Below are 19,918 nucleotides of genomic sequence, written 5' to 3'. Positions count from 1 at the left end.
TACTTGGAAATTAATTTCTACTTTAAAAAAAGAACAAATACRTGTACTCCAAAGGGAATATTCACAGGCATATATGCCTATTATTAATATCATTTACAGTTCTAATCATACAACAAAGCATCTGGAAGATCCAATAAAAAATTTTTACCCTTTTAGGTCCATATACACATTAAAACAGAAAAGACTAAACATTCCCTAAAGAGATGTCAAGATTACATATAAGAAAAGTTGATGTGTAAAATACTAAGGAGATACAGAGCATCAAGCTACTCCATTTTCTGGATAGGTGCATTATGTGATCGAATCAGGAGCACAGGACCTGATGAGGTAATTTTTAACAGCTATTTTCACCACTTGGACCGCTATTTTTCCAATGCAGTGTAATGTGGGAATCCTTATAAATTAGTTTTTCAATTAGTCAGTATTATCCTATGGAAAAAGTCTAGAACATACACAGATTGATGGTCAGAACTTGCCTCTGTCAAATCCCAGTTAATCTGAGCAAAGAGAAAAATTTGTGATACACCCTTGGACAAACTTCTATTGGGCTGAGGAGCTGCTTCTGCTAAATACTCTGTTCTACACCTCTGATGTGCTACACTGACATCGTCACACATGTGGGAACTATTCAATAAAGAGAAAATCTTAAGTATCCTCACCCAGGCTAATTTGTTCCGTCTTGATACTCTTTCCCAGAATCAGCTCTATGAAGCAGAATAAAAAATAGTTATGTGTTTGCAGAGACCTTCACAAAATAAATCAATACTGATTGGGGGTGAAGCTTCTTTACTGCATGTACACGGCCATTTGCAACAGTTTAAATACTCTTAAACATTCTGGAAAAGTTGGTGAAATTTCCTTTCAGACTACAATAGAAGCCCTAAATTGCATTATTGTGTGGAACTAAACAATGTAGGTTTTCAGCCACTACAGTCAGTTCATTCATTGTGCCAGAAGACTATAAAGGAATGTGTAGAACACATTGTCTGTTTCACAATGTTGAGTGTTGCTAATACAATGTGAAAAGCATCAGTGTATTTGAAAATTTGATTTTAATTCTTCCTAGTCCAAGATTGCTCTGAGACTCCTCACTGATATGTCCTGGTTCCAAAAAAATTGTGTTCTCTTCTGCCAAAAGGAGGGAGGAGAACATCTCTCAGCTGTCCTGTCTGAAAGTGCAGCTGCCATCATTAAACAGCCATTTGCTTCCCTTGTCAGAACAGATTGCAAGCAGTTTGGAATGGAATACCATRTGCAGAAGCAAAGATTTTACAAATAGGAGAAGCTGAGAACAATAGGTCACCATAAGCACATTGCAGTCATGGTCGATCACTAACCAAACCACAAACATCTAGTGCTGTTTGCAGAAATCCAAGTTGCATATGAGTGAATTCTGAACTGAAAGTTGCTAACACAGATATGCTATCACCTCAGTCCAGGGCACAGATGGTTGCCCTCTAAAGAAAAGCATTAAAGCAAAGTGAGAGACTCAAGAACTGAAAAATACCCAGATGTTTCTGACATGTCTGCCAGCATGATTGGAAGCTGGAATGCTGGATCCATCAAAAGGCTGCTGGGTTTTATAACACAGCTGGCTCTGCAGGAAGAAAAGACCTTTTCAAATGCTGCCAGCATAGTTAAAAATCTAGCCACATGCATGATTCTCCCTTCTCCATACTCTTCTCTGGCATTTTATGTGTCTTTCTCAACAGCCCAGTTTGCTACTACTATTCTTCAACATTTTTGGGGAAAAACACCACCATAACAATCATGCATAGATGCCAGTGGCCCCACCAGCCTGTATGACACCTGATAGAAAAAAACCACAAACACTGAGATAAAAAATCAGAAGACAACTAGAAAACTAATTTGCATGTGTGCAATTACTAACTCCAGCACATATCCTGTATCATTGAAGGGATTTTCAATCACCCTTGCTGCACCCAAATGGTTTCCAATGTTTGCTAAAGTACTTATTGTTCATTTTTCTAGCCTAGAAAAACAATTTGCTGATATCAAATTGGAGCTAGTTTCATTACCTGCCTGGAATCAGATTACTGTAACATCTACATTTCTGTGTTGATTGTTAAACAGCTAATATCACACTTCTGCCATGTGTGGTTCAGAATCCTTGGCATTGCTAAAGGAAGTTAATATCTTTCTATTGACTGATATTCTCCTTCATAATTATATTTTTTTTACCCAGAATTGTTTGGCCATTTGAGCATGAAGAGACACTCTACAGTGCACCACAGTATCTGATATCACCATGCCGATACTCAGGAATAGTAATAACCCATTGAGGTCAAGCTTATGAAGCCCTATCCATAATTTGCATCATTTTTGCCCTAGCTAACTTACTATCTCTCCCATTAGTACAGGTAATATTGCTTCTAAGTCCTGTGCTTGCTATACCAGTGCTAATTCCAGCAAATCTATACTTTAATGAATTTGACCCCTTTTCCAATACAGTGGTTTTTTTTTTTTTTTTTTTTTTTTTTTTTTTTTTTTTTTTTTTTTTTTTTTTTTTTTTTTTTTTTTTTTTTTTTTTTTTTTTTTTTTTTNTCCCTGCACTGTTGCCAACAGCCTGTATATTCTTCCTATTCTTTTTGTCTTGATTTCTGTTGCATTGGGAGAAGTCCAGAGAAGGGCCACTATGTTGATGAGAAGGCTGGAACACCTCTCCTGTGGAGACGGACTGAGACAGCTGGGGCTGTTCAGCCTGGAGAAGAGAAGGCTTCAGAGAAGTTGTGGGTACCTTCTGCTTAGAAGTGTTCAAGGCCAGGTTGGATGAGGCTCTGAGCAGCCTGGTATAGTGGAAGGCATGCCCATGACAGAGCTGTTGGAACTACATGATCGAAAAAATCTGTTCCATCCTAAATCACTCTATGATTCCATATCCATTTGACCAAACCGTCTGCCTCTCAGCTTGATTTCGTTTTGTCTCTTCAGTGTTTTTTCACTTACAGGTCTTTATGCATGTGGTGTTAATGTCTGTCCTGATGTCATCCCTTTTCTGGTAGTTCAGCTCCATCTGAAATTCCCCAGGGAAAAGTCACCCTGACTGCAGACAGCTCCTGCAGCAAAACAGGACCGCTGCTCACAGAGCTCACACCTCCTCCAGCACCTGCGTGCAGACCCAGGCTGGTGTTCTCATGTAGATAGAGTATATCTGGAAATCTATTTCCCAAGGCTTTCTCTCCCCACCCCCAGACTTTTCTGTAGGAAAAATTGTGAAGAAACTGGAATCACATCTTCCACCMAAAAAAAAGCTGTTCCTAATTAGGGGCTGGGGCAATGAAACTGACATGTGGACTTAGCAGCTCTCAGTAAAGCCAGGCTTTTTCAATAATTTTTTATCCATGAAAATAGGCTATCACCACTTTTTAAAATGTTAGACGATTCAGAAAAAAATGCAAATTGTTTCAGCTAGAGAAAAGGAAAGGAAAAAAAATGTGCTCATGTTTCTTACTTAATATTCTTATTGATAAGATGTCCATGTAGCCTGATATGCCCTATACCAGTTTATTAAATCCCTGAATTTGTCTAAAATCATGCTTCCACTGCTAGGAAGCCTGTTTCAAGGACAGTAATCTCCTTGTGATGCTCTACTTTGTTACAGGACTTGAAATAATCAGCGACTTGCTCTCCTAGCAGAGAGAACAGGCTTCATGGTGTTATAGGATCTAAGCTTAAGACTTTGTCTGAATCAGAAGCAGATTTTTTTTTTTCTCTGACGAGGCTGTTTTCAGCACCAGACTAGAGGTTCACACTGTTTTGTGAATCCCAAGACTGGTTTCTTTTAATAACTGGAACTGCTTCCAATGRAAAAGACTGATGGCAAACTTCTCAGAGCTGCTTAGCATCAGAATAGATGTGAGTTACACTTATAATATATCACACAAATCTGCCAGGCACAGGGTCCCCAAATTCCCAACCTTTGAATTACTGACCAAATTGAGAAGAGAAAGCTGTGCATGAAGGTTTTCTCTGGAGGTCCCAGTAGTTTGGATCTTTTAAAATGCTAGTAATTTATCTGAAGCTTTGTGTTTGGTGCAAGTTCTTTAAATTTAAAACACCACATATAAATATATTGTAAGGTTTATTTTTCATTTTTACATAAAGAAGACTAAAATAATTCTTAATCAAATAGGTATAAATATAGATATAGATATAGATATAGATATAGATATAGATATAGATATAGATATAGATATAGATATAGATATAGATATATAGTCATGGATATAGATATAGATAAAAATATAAATATAAATATATTTAAAATAGATATAATATATAAATATAATATATTGGACTGACAATCAAATAAACAAGCAATCAGAAAAGCCAATTTTCTGTTCTCAAGCCAAGATTTCCATGATTTACCTTTTKTCCTCCATTATTCTTAATTTACATCTGCATTCTTTCTGGGATCAATTTAGCAGACTCGTTGGGTATTGAGGAACATTTAGAATGATTTCAGTTGCACTATTATCCAAGATTCCTGTTTTTCTCAACGTGTTAATACTTGTGCCTGTATTTTCCTACTTTTTCAAACACTGCACTACAGCTCCCCYGTTTTTGTGCTCTTTCAACAGAAATTGTGGTCAATGTTTGTGCAATATGCTTGTGCAGGGAAAAAGGGACTCCCAGGGACTCGAGGCTTTCTGTGGTGCCTGCTTCCATCATATTTAGACATTCTTCCCTTACCTCCTGACACTCATGTATTTTTATTCCTGATAGTTTAAGACTTGCTCCATAGTGAGATTTTTCCTAGTGTTAGTACTGTAAGGCATGGAGTTGTCTGGCTGCTTCTGACATGGGTCACCTGGGCTTGATGAGGGAATGACAGCCTGAGTGTCTTGTGTCTGAGGAGCTGAAGAAAATAACCAGCAGCTTAGCTCATGAAGGCATTGAATTTTGTCATACGAATCAATGCAAAAATGGGATCAACAACAAATGAAGTCTATTTTATCACGAACATGCAGAGCAGAAAATCATCCAGAGCAAGACAGACAGAGATGAAAATGCAGTTGGGGCAAGCTATCAAACTTAAAATATGTTCAACTACTTGTACAGGTCTTTGGAAACCTGTGCATGCAGTTTGGGCAGTTTGCTGCTGAGGCAATAACCCAGAGGAACTATTTGTTTACAGGAAGAATATACTAAGTACATCTATAGTCTGCATTAAGTCTTCATTATTTTAGAAACCATTTTCAGAGGAATTCATGTGCCTTWTTTAAAGGCAAATAAACTTTGAACAAGCATATCTTATTATTAGTAGACAATTTGAAACCTTTTTTAGATAAACCTTTTCCCACTGATCTGCAAGAAGACACATTTTGTACGGAATATTTGCCTCCTATTGAAGTGCAAATACTTAATATTTCTAGTTTCCTGCTCTGTGTGTGTGTAGTGACACATATAAAAATGCCTGAAATACTGGGAATCACTGGAGCTGTTGACTCCAGTTAAATTCCTTGATAGGAATATAAATTCCTATTCTTTGAAGAGACTAAGCTTTCAGACAGAAGCCTTTTAACTTGTCTARAGATAAATTGAACATTCTGAAGCCATGTCATTTCTGCAATTGAAAAAAATGTGTAGGTAGCTCGTACAGCCCTTGACCAGGATTAGGTAGAACTTCCTCCTCTGCATCACAAAATCATGAAATTGTGTTGTCACTTGTAGAACTGGGAGCAGATACAAACTGTGATGAAAAAGAAGTGATGTGATGCAAACAAATCAGAAATTAGTTGACAGATCACAGTCAAAATGGTTGTGAATCGCAGTCTTTACTTAGAAAAATGTATTATCTCTAGCCATATTGATGGCCTTTTCCACTTTCAAAAAGGTGCCCTTTTTGTAATTGAAGAAAAACTGCCTGTTTAGGGAGAATTCCTAGAAATCTCAAAAATCTGTGCAGGAGTCTTTGTTGTTGCCAATATTACTCAGTTCCTCCACATACATGAGAAGGTTGTTGTTGAGGCCAATACCTGAGCAAGTAACAAAACAACTTTTTCTTTCATTTTTCATGTCACTAATATAACCAAACTTTGATAAGGAAGAAGAAAAAAAGAAGTTAAATACTAAAAGAGAGAAAAGAAAAAGTGTGAAAAAAATTACTAGGAAGGGAAGAGGAAAAATTTGTGATGAGGGGATAAAAGAAGAAAAAGGAAAAACATTTGGAAAAGAAGGTAGCTTGAGAGAGGCCTTAATGGGCATCCCTTTGCATGAGAGTAAAAAAGGGAGAATGAGCCCAAGATGCTCATAGAAAAAAATTGGGAGCTGGAAATCTTGGAAACAATCAGTCCACAATGCCTTTTCTTGCAGTATTGAGGTCTTTCCTAAAGCCTGAGACTTACAGTCCTTCAGCCTAGTCTAGAGTTACTTCTTTTGGGAACTGGCAGGGCAGCAACAGTGAAGAGTAAGTTTTCAGTATTTGTGATGCTGACTAAAGCACTGATTAATACACAGTCCAAACACAAAGGAGCTGTGCAGATGTATGAATAACACCCATGAACTTTCTGCAGATCATGCATTGCTGTATTCTGTGCACTGCTTCATGCCTTTTAGAATTAATTCCAGAAGGAATATGGTAACACACCACTACCATCAATTTCATTAGTTGGAAACACATGAAGAGGCAAAGTCAGSTGGCAAATCAACTCTGGCAGCTTCTCAGACTCAGTCTTTATCCTGTAAATCATATGCTTCTCCATGCTTAATCAGCTTATTTGTTTTATCAGCTGCTGTATCAGACACTGGCTGATATAAGATCCAAGGTCTACTGATTTTTCAGAGACATGTATACTTGTTGGGCTTTACAGAAGTGCTATGGCCCCTCAAAATATTTTCAGGTGCTGAGTCATAGTTCAGATGTACCATAAGCTCAAAAGCAGAATTTTTCTTCATGCTAGTCTCCATTTAACATCATGCAATGAAAAAGTACTTTTTAATTTCTGGGACATCAGGAGAAATTGTGCCTGTTGAAGATGAAAAATAAATTTTGGATGGTTATAGAAAAAAATACTTAAAGAAATTCTAAGGACAGTCCAAACACTGCTTAATTAAAAATCTTTGGCCATCTAAATGGGATGGCCTTGTAAACTCATCTTACTCATGATRGGAAAACAACTGGACATTTAATATTGATTTATATGGACCAAATTTAATTTTAAATTCAGATTTTAGAACATCACAAATCCAACATGCAGTATTTTTTTTTTTTCACAGAACAGGTTATCTTTCGAGATAGACGTTTGTCAGGCTTTTTTTTTTTTTTTTTTAAGTCAGGAAAACATATATCCTCTGGGGTTCCAGGAACGCAAAAGTGAATTTCTTATTATACAGATAGATGGAGTTACATTGGTCTCAAACAAATTCTGGTCAGCAATTTGACAGTGAAAACAGCAGCACTATTTTGAAATGGCCATGACACCGATAGCAACAATGTTCAGTTGTTCCCTCGTTCCAATGAAGTCAGTGAAGCACTCGTTCCCAGATAGTGAGGATGATCTTATGGGTTCCTRTAAACAAAACTAAGGGAAAAGGAAGGGCTAAAAGGCAAAATGTGTGAATTTCCCTAAGCCCCTTTTTACTTTAACAATATATAGAACAGTAAAAAAAATACATAAATTTTGAAAGCGAGTTTAAAGGAAAGGGAAAGCTGAGAAGAAAATACTCAACAGCTCTTCTATCAAATCCCTTTACCCACTGTATTGCTTTTTGGCTCATCCTTAACACAACACATTTTTATTTCAATACACAATCTAATTAGGGAATAAAATGTTGGTTTGGATCATTTACTTCTCCTCCACACTGACTCATCTTTTTGCCAGAATTCCACAGCATCAAGGCTGTTCTTTGTGTCAATAGCTCCCAGTTGAGTGGTACATATGCTCGTTTCAGTATGGTTCTTTCCAATTAAATTTGTGTAGCACACAAACGAAACATACTGCATGCACGTATAAGACACAGGGTAGGGGAAGAGGCTCAAGAGTGAATAAAAGATACTATGAAATTAAGACTTTCATGAAACTGGTTTTAGTTAGAGAAAAATGCAGCTTTTAACCATAATCAATGCTTCAAGCTATTCTAGAAATAATCCAAGAGAAATGAAATTGGAATGAGGTATATGAAAGCTTCTGGGTTTGAAATAGTAACATCTGTGTATAGAGAACCTGCACAAGAGAACTTCTTATTCAAATATGTAGTTTTAAATAGTATTTCTGATTCAGGCATACATGTCAGTCCATTAAAACAAAGAAAAAAAMCAGGGTAAGCACACAGGACAAACACCACATAATCCTCAATAARCAGCCTTACAATCAAACACCATGTCATTATTTCAAGAATTGAGTGCTTAGAAATAAGTTGTGATTCCATGAAATGTACCCTTAAGGATTTGAGAAAAAAAAATAGATATTCTAGGATCTGTGCCCATTTATCCCCTTTTGTTCCACATGAAAGAAATTATATTACATCGACTGAATATCTGGAAAGTATTAAATCATCATCTCTCATTGGCAAACCTAAAGGAAAAATTCACAAGCACAGTTTTATATAATAAAAGTTCTCGTGTTCCATGGAGTAAAAGGGAAAAAAACTAACTGCCAAAGGCAAAGTTTTTGTTCCTTTGGTTATTCTTCTCAGACTATACATTATGGAGTTCTCCTTTGCTCCCTTTATTATCTTTATTCAATGATATAAAATTCCAGACATAATGGAATGAAACCATCTCAAATGCTCTYGCATTAAGTCCTTCAGGAACAAACTTCTCTCTGTGGCAGCTGATACAGTGACAGTCTCTGGCACTATAGAGCAGCAACCAAAGCTGACTGGTCCCCTCAGCAGGATTCTTTTTAATGATAGAAATGTATTACTTATTCACTGTCCTTGAATTCTATTTAAAGTAGCACGTGGGCCAAAGTCTGCCTTTGTTAATGGGGTTTCAGAGGTGTAAATGAAAGAAAGGACTTTTTCCAACAGACTGACCTCACCATAGGATCCAAGTGATTTACCTCAGAGATGGCTTTGGTTCAGTAATGCAGTTTTACAAGTCACACTGCACTGCTCTTTAATTTATATTTGGTTTKGGCATATCATGTTGTGTATTAGCTATCATTAAACCAGCATAAAATGTTCAGGGCTCAACTTCCATTTAATGTGCAGTCTGAGAGGAGACTCTAATTATTCCCACCAGGTACAGTTGTGTCCCTCAGAATTTACTAAGACAAAGACAATGAATGCTAGAAATTGCAAGTGAGACAAACACCTACATCTCTGCATAACAGAGACTAACTGAAATGTCTTTTTTCCTCCCAGGAAATGACCATGTGAAAAAGTGGTAGTTCAATGTCTCATTCATGGGTTAAACATCAGTAACTGGGTGTCCTCTTACATCTCAGGTCATTCTTCAGCAGCTCTTAGTCCTTCCCTCAATCTCTTCCCCTCCCTGCTGATCTCCCGTTTCTCATGTTCCTTAGACAAGTTTATTGATTCACACTACTTGATCTTTAACCTCTGTGGTAGAGTTTCCCCAATGTCCTGCTGACAATTATATYAAAGAAACTGGAATTTTGAAAGGGGGAAATGGAGCTGACTCTTTTTCCTCTGTAATTCTCCATAATTCCATCTATGTGTCTGCCTTACTTATACCACCATCTCACCCACTCTACTTTGGGACCMCGCATTCTCCTGTGGTCTGAATTTTGCCATTACATGCTGTGCTGTGCTGTGTTTTGTATACTTGAACTGTTATTCCTATGCAGGGTTCTTGTCAGAATTTTTATAAAGCTGTGTTATTAAAATATTATTAATTATTAATATTATGTTATTAAAATAACAGAGCTTTATAAAAAATAAAGCTTTCATTTCCTTCTGGTCTCTAGAAGGAATTATTACTATTATTATTATTATTATTATTATTATTATTATTATTATTATTATTATTATTATTATTATTATTATTATCTCCAGAATTTTATTAATTATTAATATTATGTTATTAAAATAACAGAGCTTTATAAAAAATAGAGCTTTCATTTCCTTCCGGTATCTACTTTTTCCTTCTCTTCTCACATATGTCATTCAGATACACTTCATACATTAGAAATGCCCAGTTTCAAATACTCCTCCATGACTATCATTTTGACCACATCAGGCTATAGCTGGATATTCCCTTTTCCTACATCGTGAAAAAAACCCCAACCTTCTGATCTTCATGTACAACTTTGTCATTTGGAGCAAAAATCTTCATTACTTGTTTCCGCATAATCTAATTAATGCATTTCTCTGATTTTACACTAAAACTACCAAAGSCTTTTCACCATCTTAGGACAATTGCTTTATGGCTCTTACAGTTAGGAAACTTTAAAGCTTCCACCTGAATTTATATATGGCTGACAGAAGGCCTTTTACCATGGTGCCAACRCGTAATTTTTTACCCAGTTACTTACAGGGGGCCAATCAGCTACCAAAGGATTCCACAAAATAACTTCGAGCATCTGGGCAAGCAACACTATAATCACTGCATTGCTCAGCAAAGAACAGAAACAAAAAGAAAACACCAATTATATAATGTAATTTAACACTGTTTCTCTTGTGCCTGGATGGAGAATTTTCGTCTGCACCAGAGATGGAATTATTCCCTAAATGAAACCCTAAAATGGGTGAATCCAAATTAATCTGAGTTTCCTGACTTCAGGGAACTTGCACAAGATGAAACTTCCCCATGAACGATTCCTTTGCACATTCATCAGCACAGCTTTTTGTGAAAACAGGATGTAAGCAATCTTGAAATAGCACTGAAGCTCACTCTATTTGCACTTATGTGGAAACCTAACACTTTCCTTTCCCCTTTTGTGTACTATCCAGCCCTTGTGTGTTTCCCCAACACTTGCCTAGATCAGGTGCTCAAGTTTTGCTTTGCTTTTCTCTTCTGGATGATATCTGATGGTGAAACTTCACTCAGTGAACAATTTTACCTGTATTTGAGCTGTATTGAGTGCTAGGTAAAAGGCTTCACATCAGCCATTTATGATCCTGCTTCTGTCAATGTCAAGAGAGAGATGACAGAGATTGCAGAGCAGAGACCACATGGTACCTCGGTGCAGATGGTGAGCTGGTGAGCAAATACTGATTTTAAGAATTGAGGGTCAATGACATATTTTGCAGGCAATGAAGCAAAACAAAGACAGACAATGCTGCAAATCAAAAGTTCAATGGCCATTTGATTACACTGTCTTGAGATCCTTTGAAGCTACACAAGATCTCTGCGTGTGTGTGTGTGTGTGTGTGTGTGTGTGTATGTGTGTGTGTGTAAATTAGAAAAAACACTTTGGGAAAACAACACCTATATTTCAAATAGAGCTTAAAAGCAATATTTGGATACTTCATTTCAACCACAAATAAACACGGAGTAATAACTTAAGTATTTTTCTTGGATACTTCTATTTAAAATAGATGAGTCTCAGACCTGTAAAATAGTAAAGAAATTCACATGCTGCTCACCAAGCAATGATAGTTTCCTTCATTGTCCTGCTCATAGCAGCATAGCAACCTGCACTTTTGCTGAACTGCTGCCTGTGCTGATATTTTCTACAAACTTTTTTAAGATGTTTTCCAAATACCTGATTTATATAAATGAAAGTCTGGCTAAAAGYATCTTTAATTCCTGTTCACAGCCAGATTATTTTATAGGTAATAGATAAATCCAAAGAAAATTCTAAGAGCTAAAGAAAATTACTTTTTTCCTTAAAGTCTATGAGAAAAACCATGATTCTCACATTCTTTGCACATTAGTGTCTCAAAGGACAATGTTCCCAAGTCTACTCAGAAAAGAAACAGTTTAAAGCAGAAATTCAAACCAAATAAACAGAACTATTGGCTGAAGGGTGATGTGTCTCTTATTTACAGTGCCAGAGGTCCTGGAGTCAGGCTGTGGTTAGCCCTGGCCCAGACCAGCTATGTCGATCTCACTCTGTGCAACTGGCTTGTTCACTTCTGCCCCACATTCCCTGACCGCAGTACCCATCTCCCATGTACCCACTGAGTGCCAACATTCCTTCTGTACCCTCATCTGCCTAAGTTGAAGCACCTAAAGGCTGGATAGAGGCTGAAATTCTGTGCTGTAGTTAGGGTTGGATCATCTAACAGGATCCATACTMTGACTACTAGCTCTAACTGGAAACACACTTTTGGTTTTTGTTTGGTCTCTCCCCCATCCCACGATGTGCTGGTGTGGATTTCACCTCTTCCTCACTCAGGCTACCTGCACACATCTGTGGAGCAGGGCAGTCTTTCCCTCTGTTACAGGAAAAAACGTGAAGGAGATCTTTTGCTGGAAGGAGCCGTAAGGAGAGCTACAAGAGCAGGTGTACCTACAAATGCAGCTGTACCTACAAAAACAGAGGTACCTACAAAAACAGATGTACCTACAAAAACAGGTGTACTTTCTCTCTTCCCTATTTTCCCCCTACCCTGAGACTGCTCATGGGCCATGGTGGTGAAGTTGTTCCCCTCCTGTACAGCCTGTCCAAAACTCTTGGTGCTATCCCTGCCACTGCAGAGCAACCCTGGACCCTGACCTTTTTTTTTTTTGAATGTCAAATATTTCAAAGACAGAAACTATAGAATGGTGACCGTTATTGCCAAAAAAAGAAAAAAAAGAAAACCTAACAGCTTACTTCATAAAAACATACATAATCTCAAAAAACAATGACAATCTTATCAGAGTAACRTGCATGAAGCAAGTCATAGTTGCACTGGCGATAGCAATCTTGTTGAGGTTCAGAATTGGCAGATCATTTGCAGCTTTATTTTATGGCGTATGGTCTTTGATTAAATTAATTAGAAAAGAATTTGCTTGTCAGATCTTCATGGTTGAAAACCCTGAATTTAGTTACAATTTCAATGTTATAAAATCCTATGAAATATACTCCAAAATTATATATATATATTATTCCTCTTATTTTAATGAGTTGACAATTTTTAAAAAATATTAAAATACCTCTTGATATGAAAACCCACTTTTTGTTTGAAAACATCTGTTGGGGGAAAAAGGGAGTTATTTTACTCTTTTTATCTCAGCTTTAAAAAGAATATATTTCCTTTTTTTTTTTTTACTCAAGGGAAAGACACTTTTGTATCCAATCGTTGATTCCATAAGAGATTAAGAGAATTAATATATTTCCAAAATACTAGATCAGAACAATGTAAATTAAGGTCAGTAGAGCTTCCCTTGAGATCAAAGCCCTCAGAGCCACTACTTTGGCTCCCACTAGAAGAAACAATCAAAAGTACACAAAGCATATATGCCATTGAAGGATGTGACTGATATTTTGATAACATGAATATTAACTGCATGCCTGACACACTGGATCTGAAYAAGGTCTTAAAATGACTGGTTTATACATTGCACTAATTCTCCTAGATCCTATTCTACAGTCTGGAGGAATTATAACTGKTTTAGATCACTGTGTGTGAGAATTACTTGCTAGTGAGTTGTACTGTTATCAAATTTAAGATACTAAAAGTTATTAATATTCATGCATGGTGTAASAAATTAAAGGAAAGCAGAGAAAATATTAATTTTGTAAAAGTAGGATTAGGTGAAGGCATTCAAATGCAAATGATCATGCCATCTTCTTTATATTTTTTAACATTTTGGAAACARGTATAGAGGGTATAAACCACTGCAATATATGTAATACAAAATGCAAACCTAAAAGCACACAAAATTTCATATTCAAACTTCATAGGAAACTGAGAAATATTTATGCTAATGAGAAAACCATCTTTAATTCATTACATTAATTTCAAATTTTCTCAGGATATTGAGCACATTATTCTACATAAAGTTTCTTACAGTCTCTATCCATGAAATAAGTGTAGTATAACAGTGTTCACTATTTCATTTGAATAAATGGTTATGTCAACATGCAACACAAATGTTGTGCTCCAGTGAATTGCAAATCCTTGTCTTATGAACTTTGTTTCTGGTTTATTTTTCAATCCCAAACAAAACATCATTCATCTTTTAGTGATAAATATGATAACCCAGCTCTGAACTGTACTTGTTTAGCTAAGCAAAAACATGCTGAAATTTTCCATCTCTGGAGCCAAGGAACTGAATTTTCCTGAAAGGGTYTAACACCACCAGTCCGCAGGCTGGGCTGGAACAACAGACAATAGCTCTGAATGCTACTAAAAACCATTTTGGAACACCACAMGCTTGCATACTCAGCTATGCTATCTTATATTCAACCATAATTAAAGGAAGAACAGCAATTTCTTTCCCTGTTCTTTCTCAAAACTGATGTAAATTATACCTCTTAAACAGCAAACTGTAAATTTGGTTTTAGAAGAATGACAGTCTGTCTAATGTAAGTGGAATAGAACCGAAGTATGTGAGTCTGAAGCTCTGACTCGGGCCTTTGGCCTCAGTGGGAATTCTTGAAACTGCCTTCATTGAGGAGCTCTGGTATAACCTGCAAAGGTCTGTGTGCACGCACGTATCTGACAGACCAACCTACGTGTGTTGGAACCCAAGTCATCATTTCAAAAACATGAAAGGAGCAGTAGGAGTAGCAAGGCAAAAATTAACCCATTAAGGTTTCTCCACCAAAGCCTTCAGAAAAAAAAAAATCTCTTCTTCTCTCATATATATGTTTACAAGGAGCAAGGAGAATTTTCATCTTGGGCACCAACATCAATTTAGATTATATTTCAATATTACCTCCCAGTTGTTTCAAAACCAAAATTACTAAATGTCCTTAGAAAAAATATATTCTCTTGACACTTTTTAATGAAATATAAAGAAGTGCAAAGAGTATTATTTTTTATAAAGGGTATTTCAGACCTGTTTTAGCAAAGTTTGAATAATTGGAGTTCTCTGATTTCCAAAGTGCTTTTCTAGGCTAACAATATGGTTTATTCCTATATAATATGTAATAACAATCTGACAAGTCTTTTATCTGCTTTAACATTTATAACATAAAAAAAGGGAAAGAGGAAAAATAGCAGGCTATGATGGATTTAACTTGTGGGCTTTTTATACAAACAAATGTTAGAGATGTAAAATTAGAAATGTATTCAAGGAGGATCTTCGAATTTTACAGTAAGCTTGGCTGAAGGTGATTAAAAGTAACAGGTTTTGGATCTTGCTCATAGTTTTCAACAAAGTTTAGTAATTTTAGAAGCAGATATTGAATGTTCTAAATCATTCTTTCTGAAAGAAAAGTGGGAGCCATCCATTCCTGTTGCTGTAACTATGGATTGTTTGAATTTACTGTAAATGTGCATGGTCTCCATTAAAGCTAACGCTTTTTCTTAACTAAATTCCAAATATAATGAATGCAACGATGTATCAGAGACTATATAGGTATGGTCTCTATGCATGGAAACAATATTCTGAACGCTCATTTAGAAATTCATCACAGTCTGGTAGACCAGACTGCATGAAAATATTCTGAGTTTTTACTGTTAGTAAGCAATATTAGACAGATCTAGCATACATCTGACAAATTTTAAATAGGTATGTTATTTTATTTCTGAAAGATTTAAAAAGCCTTGAACAACAAAAAAAATCAAAAAATCCCAAAATCCAAAACCAAAGAGCTGCACAGGCAGTACAAAAAATGCAACAATAAATATTTGAATGACAGGGAAAAAGTCATATGCTATCTACCTGCATCAACAGTGGAAGTAAGAGGTGACAATAAAAGTAACGATAGAGGAAAAGAACAGACTTTAAGGGTGTGTGAACTGAAAAGGAATCTGCCATCAGGAACCAAAAATCAGGCAAACATGACAAATAAAACATTTGAGTAGATCTCTGTGTAATGGGTAGTTATTTCTGTTACTCATTAAAAAGCTTCTTTTTATTACTTGCATTCACTGTTTACACAGAAATAATTCACTCTAAACAAGATTTTGCTAGCAAAAACAATTGCAGCTGTCTCACATTTTCTGTTTAACTCCTTTTTCCCTGCTGTTTATGATGATTTGCACAGGGGATGGAACTGTTGGAGCACTCTAAATCCTTCTTTTGTACTACTTTTAACTTTGATGAGCAAAATGGAAATGCTAATCCCTTCAGCAGCCACATGATTTCCTTCCTTTCTCCTTCTCTCTGAGATGTTTATTTTTCTGTTATGCAGCCTTTGTTCCCTGATCCCAGCAAGGTTCATATGATGCTCTCCTTTTTCCCAGAGCCCTAGGGTGAACAAGGTTTCACAATCCAGCAATTCATGAAATGCAAGTGATACTGAGACAGGCAGGGGATCTATCAAAGCAACTTCCTACCCCTCCATCCTCTCACTGTGCCTCTAGAACAAACAAACAGAGAGTCAAGAGTGTTCAGTATCCCAGAAGGAAACAGTCTGAAACATGGGCCTGAATTTTAGCCCTGAAACTGATTGTAGCAACTTCAGTGACTCGAGGATTTCACTTTTTCTTTGTTCAGTATAATATTTTGGGCATTTCCTTTGTCCAATATAACTCTGACCACATATTTAAAATCAGAAAATAAATAAATAAATCATAGTAAATAATGATTCAGGAAACTATAAAGTCACAGACCAAAAACAAGGTGAGAAAAACTTTTATTTGGACATGAAGCAGATGCACTGGTACAGCATGTAACATCCATGATAAATGTTGAAGACTTTTCATATTAAAGGAATGGGTGAAGTAAGATGTCAAAGAAGGYTGACCTTCTGCAAACCCAGGTGCAAAAAGGGGGTGAGTGCTCTTTGCTGTGTACTACAGCAAAATTCTTCATTCAGTGGACATAATATGGAGCACTAAATACTACTTTTATTCAGAAAAAAAAACCAAATCTATTTGAATTAGGTTGAGGTGTAGATGTGTAGGTAAAAGAATATTGTATAAAAAGTCATATTTTAAATAGTTTTTATTCACAATAATACATGTCTTTCCAAAGCATTTAGAATGTCTGTAGAAGCAGTTACATCTACTTTGCAGTCACTTGTCCARAGTAAACTCAAAGAAAACATTAATTTGCCTCTTCTTACTAACATTAACAAGCTCATGAGGCACAGCAAATCTTGAGAAATGAATACTCATGGACCTCCCACTTCTGACAAAAACACAATCTTCTCAGTCACACGATGTGAGTGACCCCATGTTGTTCATCAGACAGCTGAATTTCTGGTCACAGAATATGGAAGAGTTGGAGGAAACTGAATCTCACATTTTAAGAGACTGCATAGCCCAGCAGTTGAACTTACTGCCCCCCTTAAAGGGACACTCATGTATTATTTCCCTGTGATGTAGGACTGGTCTCTGGCCCAGGAGAAAGTGAACTTTTACTTTGCTACTCTTTTTCTAGATGAAGATACACCAACATGTTAATTTATTTTTCTTTATTGYTCTTACTCTCTAGTTTCGGACAAGGAGAATCTTTTAGCCAGGTGAAACAACAAAATTAATGAGCTCTTTTGGGATTCCCCTATAACTCTTTCTAAAGCTGGATATATCTTGCTCTTCTTCAAAATCAGTGCTAGAATTTTCCAGAGCTGACACATAAACTGAAGATCTCTACTTCTATTCAGACAGGCAGGTTGAGAAGCTGACAAGAGGAAAAGTTGGTACAATACACAAGTTCTTTCTGAGGATCAGACAGGATTTTTCATTTTATGGCAAAGCTTGAATTTTTTCCACACATTCTTTCTTATTGTAAGTTCCTGGGGATGAATCTGTGAGTACCGAAAGAAAAGAAAGCAAATTAAAAATTATATTTACAACAAGTGAATGTTGACAGTCTGAATCAAAGGCTCAGTGCTTTGTAATCAAAGTTTTGGAAAAACAAGAATAGGATGACCCTGAGGCTTTGGCACTGAGTTCAAGAACACAGCTAGGAGTCATTGCACCTCCAAGAACTGGGAGAACTGAAATGGAAACAAAGCCTCCTCAAAAAACAGGGGAATAAATTCATTCTTTTACTACWGCCAGAAGGTATGCAGCGGGAATGCATTCAAACTAAGAATGTGTTAGGCAATGGTCACAGATGAATATGCTTCCAGTTTATGTAGTGCCCCAAAAACCCACTGAAAGTGATGGAACTCTCCATTAACTTCAGTGAGCTTTTAATCAGCTAAGACAGCAAGATTCAAAGACAACTGAGGAAGTTCATGAGATAGTAACTTAAACTGGACAAGGCCAGAGGATCTCAAAAAAACCCAGTGTCAGTGAAGGCACTAATTAGAGGACATGAAAAGCTCACTCCCAAATGTCCTTTAGTCAGTCTCAGGAATTTCATTATCTCCTGTGATAACAGGATTCAGAAAATATAAGCAGTGATCTGAGTCAGTTCCTAACTCAAGCACAAATTTTCTGTGAGCTTTTTTAAATGCTTGGGKTTTTGCTCAGCAATACCACAAGGCCTCTAAGTGGTCTTCCTTTCCTTTTATCTTTTTTTTTTTTGTTGGGTCTTTTGGGTTTCTAGCTAGACTGGGATTGCTAGCGTCAGGACTTCTGTCATCCAAGCTCAAAAAAATTGCCAAACATCAATTTCAGAATCAAATAAGGCATGCCCCCAACAGATAGACCAATCAGTCTCCAAATTCTTGTTCTTTCAGGCATAAACAAAAAAAAACCCACCAACTCTCTTCTTATTTGTGTTCTATGCAAAATATCATGCTTTTAAGCTTGTAAAATTCTTTTTATAAAAATATATTCTTTTTCTTTTCTTTCTATTTCCCTAGCTCTAACAATAGTTAAAAAAGAGAAATTAAAGAAATTAAAAATACCTGATTTAATGATTCAAGACTCCAATTTTCATATAAGCAATTCACGCTAACTTTCCTTACAAAGAGGTCTGTCATCCAGGAGTGGTTATAATACTACAAGCCAGAGCAGACTTGACTTAATTGCTAAAATAGTATGATTCCTTGTGTCATTTGGTATGTCCTACAACACCCCAATCTCTACTCATCTGTTAACAGAGCTATTGCCTTTCTACCCTTTGACCTGTCTGCCAAACCCTSTAAAACATCTTGGATTCACTTGGCTAACTCTAGAAACTTGATGTTGGACATCAAATTATCAGCATGTGGCTTAAAATTCTTGATGTGCTTTCAGTGTCTCATGCAAATTTGGCCTACTAGGATGCCTTTCTTTGGGAAAAAAATGCTGTGTAAACAATATAAAGGAAAGAGAATAAAGTTTCCTCAGCACATTGGAACTTTTTACATGACTCTGACATCCCTCCACAGATATTGAAGAATAGTAGTTTCTGTTSTTTCCTAGCTGTTAATATTGGATGTTGACAGTATTAGGGGGCATATTTCATAGAAAAGTTGGAAAATGATGAAAACATTCAGAGGAATAGGTGCACATTGTACAAACACAGGCAATAGAGATGTACAGAATTTAGCTAGAACTGATAGTAAAGAAAGCACAATCCATTAGGAAAAGAGATAGCTTGGGATGTGCTAATGTAGTACAATCTATTTCTGGTGTTTATATTGCAGTGTATACCTATCATTTGCAGCATATCATAGAGRTTCATATCTATTAAGAAAGTGACTTTTCCTCTCAGAAGGAAAACATACTGGAAATAGTACATTTTATGATCATTGCCTCATAAGTACTTACAGAAAAGTACAAGGGAAAAAAAAGTACCTCTGAATACACACCAGATAATACCTGCAGTAGATGGAAATTCATTAAACATAGTCACATGTAATAAGTCACAAAATTGAAAAGTTACATATGGGGAAAATATTAACATAAACTCCAATTTGCTTAAGCCTTGATTTTAGAAACTGAGAAATTTCTATTTCTAGGTTATCAGATAATACAAAAAGTTTTTTCCAGAATAAACTGAGAGTATTATTGGTATATTGGTAGGAGCAGCAAGAAATTTGAGGGGAAGGGGTAAAAAACT

The sequence above is a fragment of the Malurus melanocephalus genome, unplaced genomic scaffold (genome assembly GCF_030028575.1).
Source record: "Malurus melanocephalus ecotype Western Australia unplaced genomic scaffold, MMel_1.1 scaffold_380, whole genome shotgun sequence".
Lineage (NCBI taxonomy): Eukaryota > Metazoa > Chordata > Aves > Passeriformes > Maluridae > Malurus > Malurus melanocephalus.
The sequence above is the reverse complement of the archived record's forward strand: the minus strand, read 5'-3'. Positions refer to the sequence as shown.